Below are 6,414 nucleotides of genomic sequence, written 5' to 3' on the forward strand. Positions count from 1 at the left end.
ACTCCCCTCCACGCACTCTCCTACCTCTCCCCTCTCATCTCACTCTACTCCCCTCCACACACTCTCCTACCTCTCCCTCTCATCTCACTCTACTCCCTCCACACACTCTCCTACCTCTCCCTCTCATCTCACTCTACTCCCCTCCACGCACTCTCCTACCTCTCCCCGCTCATCTCACTCCACTCACCCTCCACGCGCTCTCCTACCTCTCCCCTCTCATCTCACTCTACTCCCCTCCACGCACTCTCCTACCTCTCCCCTCTCATCTCACTCTACTCCCCTCCACGCACTCTCCTACCTCTCCCCTCTCATCTCACTCTACTCCCCTCCACGCACATCTCCTACCTCTCGCCCTCTCACCTCACTCTACTCCCCTCCACACACTCTCCTACCTCTCCCTCTCATCTCACTCTACTCCCCTCCACACACTCTCCTACCTCTCCCCGCTCATCTCACTCCACTCCCCTCCACGCGCTCTCCTACCTCTCCCCTCTCATCTCCTCTACTACTTCCCCTCCACACACTCTCCTACCTCTCCCCTCTCATCTCACTCTACGCCCCTCCACGCACTCTCCTACCTCTCCCCTCTCATCTCCTCTACTCCCCTCCACGCACTCTCCTACCTCTCCCCTCTCACCTCACTCTACTCCCCTCCACACACTCTCCTACCTCTCCCCTCTCATCTCACTCTACTTCCCCTCCACGCACTCTCCTACCTCTCCTCCCCGCTCATCTCACTCCACTCACCCTCCACGCGCTCTCCTACCTCTCCCCTCTCATCTCACTCTACTTCCCCTCCACGCGCTCTCCTACCTCTCCCCGCTCATCTCACTCCACTCACCCTCCACGCGCTCTCCTACCTCTCCCCTCTCATCTCACTCTACTCCCCTCCACGCGCTCTCCTACCTCTCCCCTCTCATCTCACTCTACTCCCCTCCACGCGCTCTCCTACCTCTCCCCGCTCATCTCACTCCACTCACCCTCCACGCGCTCTCCTACCTCTCCCCTCTCATCTCACTCTACTCCCCTCCACGCACTCTCCTACCTCTCCCCGCTCATCTCACTCTACTCCCCTCCACGCGCTCTCCTACCTCTCCCCTCTCATCTCACTCTACTCCCCTCCACGCGCTCTCCTACCTCTCCCCTCTCATCTCACTCTACTCCCCTCCACGCACTCTCCTACCTCTCCCCGCTCATCTCACTCCACTCACCCTCCACGCGCTCTCCTACCTCTCCCCTCTCATCTCACTCCACTCACCCTCCACGCACTCTCCTACCTCTCCCCTCTCATCTCACTGTTCTTCTCTCCACGTTCTCTCCGCTCCAGTAATCGAGGCTTTCTGCCAAAAACAAACTCCTCGCCAATTCTCCGCCGCTGCTCCCACAGTGTGAAACTCTCTTTCCCAGCCCCTGCGGCCCGTGCTACCGACTTCCTGCCCCTGTTCAAGTCCAGGATCTCGGCATCTTCACGCATTACGACGTCTCCTCGCTCCCCCGGTGGCTGACTTCCAAAGCGCCTTGAGATTCGGCCGATGCACCGATGTTCTCGCCCATGAGCAGTTACCATCATCACACGAACTCCGCTCATCCTAGAAGCAGCAGCAGCAGCTTTTGCCTCGCGATCGAACAAAGGCGGTGGTCCACCGCCTCTGTGGCCGTCTGGAACCCTCTTGCTTCTGATACTAGGAAGCCACTGGAGCTTATGCACTTTTAAATCATCATTCAGATTGACAAACTCATTTCTTTAGAACTGCTTCTCGTCTTTCGTTTGTTGTCCTTCCCCCGGCACCTCCGATTAGCGCGGTTGGCCACGGACTGTGCGAAATAAGTTCAACATACGTACGGACATCATGGGACCTCCCTTGCCAGTATCACAATATGAGAACCACATTGTGGCTAATGCAGACATGATTCCTTGCAAAAGGTTTCTGTTTGGTGTTTTAACATCTTGACACAACTGTTTTATTGCCAGACAGGGTAAAAACCTCTTATTTTATACGTATGGAAATTGCGAGATTTCCGCAAACGCATTCCTTATCTCGCCGCGACAGCCCCCCGATAACAGAGTTGATAAGATTCGAAACATTACAATGCTGTGTGAAGTTGATCGCAATTCTCACGCTCACGCGACATAGGAGAAACAATACAAACGAGACAATACAAACGAGGCAATACAAACAGACAATGCAAACGAGACAATACAAACGAAACAATACAAACGAGACAATACAAATAAGACAATACAAACGAGACAATACAAATGAGACAATAGAAACGAGACAATACAAACGAGACAATACAAACGAAACAATACAAACGAAACAATACAAACGAGACAATGCAAAAGAGACAAAACAAACCAGACAATACAAACGAGACAATACAAATGAGACAATAGAAACGAGACAATACAAACGAGACAATAGAAACGAGACAATACAAACGAAACAATACAAACCAGACAATACAAACGAGACAATACAAACGAGACAATACAAACGAGACAATACAAACGAGACCATACAAACGAGACCATACAAACGAGAGACAATAGAAACGAGACAATACAAAAGAGACAATACAAACGAGACAATACAAACGAGACAATACAAACGAGACAATACAAACGAGATAGTACATAAAATACAAACAGTTGAGTTGATTGAATGATGTAAATGAGACGAGAAAAAATCAATTAATCAAATCGCCCCGCAGAAAACACGAGAGACAAAGACCCCCCGTATAGCCTTGAGTATGTATTTGGGACAAGTGCTGGTAGCGAGCGCCTATGAAAGTCGGCACGGCACACGAGGGGGTAGCGATGTTTACACACCGCACCAGGTACTAATTTGAGGCTGAGTCGACCTACGGGAGGCCTCAGGACTGGTTCCAAAATATTCGTCAACAGTCTTGGCCGTGAACGGGAATCAAGCTCGGGTCGCCAGGTTCGTATTGCAGCGCGTACACACTTATATACACACACACACATGCACACACACACGCACACACACGTGCATACACACACACACGCGCATGCACACACGCATGCACACATTCACATGTACACACACACAAACAAACATACACGCACACACACGCATGCACACACGCACATGCCCCCACACACAACAACAACAACAACCGCCATTCGCCACTAAATGGCGGTGACGTCACCACGACGCTTGTGCCAGGCCATGTGCACCTTGAGGCCACGTGAAGTGTCGAACGCCCGCTGGCAGGAGGTCACGGGGCAGACCCAGGTGCCACGGGTCGACTGACTGAGATGACACGAACACATGCACACACACGCATGCACACACACACACGCTCACACACATGCACACATAAAAGACAACGATCCCCCGTGTAGCCTTAACAGACTGTAGGGGCAAGTGCTGTTAGCGGGCACCTATAAAGTCGGCACGGCACACGAGGGGGTAGGTGGCCAACACCACGCCCGGCCGCCTTTGTCTCCCCAGTGGCGATGTTTTTACACACCGCACCAGGTACTCATTTGAGGCCGAGTCGAACTAGGGGAGGCCCAGGACCGGTTCAGATAATCGTCACCGGTGTTGACGACCCGGGTCGCTGGGTTCGTAGCGCAGCGCGCTAACCACTACACTACCGCTCCCCACACACACAGACACACACACAGAGTCCAGAGTTCGCTCGGATTGAGAAACGCGTTCTCGTTATCTTCCTTAAACATTTAAAATATAAAAAATCCCGATTTCGCCCTGCAAGCTGCAGGTGCTGTCATTTCCCAAGCCTCAATTGCCTCGACTCTTTATCTCTTTATGACGGGGGGGGGGGGGGGGTCTTGGCATGGGGGTATGAGAAGGGAGAGGGGGGTTAGGGGGTAAGGGAAGGGGTCACGCACGGGTCGCCGGCTCTCTGTCATTCCACGTTAGCAGGAAGACGGGGGGAGCGGTCGGTTCGTGGGGGGAGCGGTAGCGTGGTTGTGAGCGCTACGCTGCTCCACGAACCTGACCACCCGAGTTCGATTCCCGCTCACGGCCAACAACACCGGTGACGATTATTCTGAACCGTTTCTGGGCCTCCCCGAGGTCGACTCAGCCTCAAATGAGTACCTGACGCGGTTCGTCAAACATCGCCACTGGGGAGACAAAGGCGGCCGGGCGTGGTGTTGGCCACCCACCCCCTAGTGTGCCGTTCTGGCCTTCATAGGTGCTGCTCGCTAACAGCACTTGCCCCAACAGTATGTTAAGGCTATACAGGGGACCTTTGTCTTTGTGTGATTTGAGAGTGGGCACAGACGTTGTGGTCAACACGAGGCGTTGTAGAACACCCTGCAGGTTCACTCTCGGTCGGTGCGGTAGTAGATGTAGTAGTATATCCGTTCCAAAAAATAAAGTGGTGCAAGAAAGTGAGACCGCACAGTACACACACGGTACACACACAATAAACACAGTACACACACAATACACACAGTACACAAACAGTACACATAGTACACACACAATAAACAGCACACATAGTACACACACAAGTACACAAACAGTACACACAGTACACACACAATACACACACACAGTACACACACAATACACGCACACAGTACACACACGGTACATACGTACACACACAGCACACACACAGTACACACACACATGGACGACAGCTCCCAGTGCACCAGCATTGGCTTCAAGCGAGCCAGGCTCTACTGCTGATGAGACGCTACATGCCGAAACCGGTCCAGAGTGGCCGCTGAAATAATGGACTCGGTGATTGGGCAAGATTGGAGGCGCATTGTGCATTGATTGAATGTACGTGAAGTTCATAATAGCTCCAAATTAAGTTTCAAAATACGGGTTTTCCCCTTTTTTCTGGCAACAAAACTGAAACCTTTTTACAAGGAATCATGTCTGCATTCACCACAACACTTGTGGTCAAAATGCAAACAAAAAACACACTCTGATAATATATGCATTGTCCTTGAAACTGATTGGTCCACACCAGAGACGGCTTTCTTTTGAGCCTCGTCTCAATTGATGCTAGACCAGAGGACGCCAAAAGGCGTACACAGCCCAAAGACAATGCACTATCAGAGTAATGAGTGCTCGGGGTGAGCATCTACATCATTAGACATCCTGTTTCAGTTTTGTTGCCAGAAAAAAGGGGAAAAACCCTATTATTATATTTTGGTACTGGAAAAGAAGGTCTAATGATGTACGTAACGTTGCAATGGCATTCAGGCTGAATATATTGTGTGCACTCATTATACATCTATAATATATACTTTATAAATATATAATGATAACGCTCACACACACACGAATGATGGTGTATGTATGAGTATGTGCGGTCGTGTCGCGGTTCGCGCGCTGCGCTATGAACTCGGCGATCAGGGTTAGATTCCCGTTCACGGCCAACACCGGTGGCGATTATCTGGACCGGTCCTGTGCCTCCCCTAGGTCGACTCAGCCTCAAATGAGTAGCTGGTGCGGTGTGTAATCATCGCCACTGGGGAGACAAAGGCGGTCGGGCGTGGTGCTGGCCACCCATCCCTTCGTGTACCGTTCCGGCCTTCATATGTGCTCGCTAACAGCACTTGCCCCGACAGTCTGTTGAGGCTATACTGGGGATCTTTGTCTTGTTCCTGTCTATGGACGTGTATAATTCATGAGATAAGTTTCGGAAATATTGTATGTTTTGTATTATCATTGTATGCGGGTGTGTGTAAATATAGAGTTATTATGGGGAGTGGTGGCGCAGTGGTTAGCGCACTGCTCGACAAACCCAGACATCCGGAGTCGTCTCCTGGTCACGGCTAACATCAGTGGCAATTGCTGAGCCTCCCCTAGGTCGACTCAGTGTGTAATCGTACATCAGTAATCGAGAGACAAAGGCGGTCGATTGTGTATTACATGCATGGTGTGTCGTGCGGGCCTTAATAGGTGCTCGCAAACAGCACCTGCCCCAGCAGCCTGCTTCGGCTACGGCGGGGTTGTGTTGATCGTCGTGATAGTTTGTGTGCGGTCTCCATAGCCACGAGCAATTAAACCTTTTCGCCAACACCATGACCAGCGATTGTTTAATCTGCGATTGTAATGTGCTGCTGCATGCTGCTGCCGCGCGGTGCCTTTGGCGCAATGGACTTGCCATCAGTGCCGGATTATCCTCAGTAGCACAAGTAGCTACAAGTGCAGCAGCTACACGTGCAGCAGCTACTTGTGCTACTGAGGATAATCCGGCACTGGTGGCAAGTCCATTGCTGTCTTTCCGACAGACCTGTTCTTCACCTGAGGACGGCTGCTTGCGTTGTGGCCGAACCGTCGTGAGAATTGTATTTTATTATCTTTTATTTTTAATATTTTATTATTTCCCTTCTACGTGACTTTACCGAAAGAACCAAGAAGATGAATCCCTGCAGTCACGAAAGCTTTAAATCGA

This window comes from Lethenteron reissneri, chromosome 5 (genome assembly GCF_015708825.2).
Source record: "Lethenteron reissneri isolate LAM-NWPU_2019-01 chromosome 5, ASM1570882v1, whole genome shotgun sequence".
NCBI lineage: Eukaryota > Metazoa > Chordata > Hyperoartia > Petromyzontiformes > Petromyzontidae > Lethenteron > Lethenteron reissneri.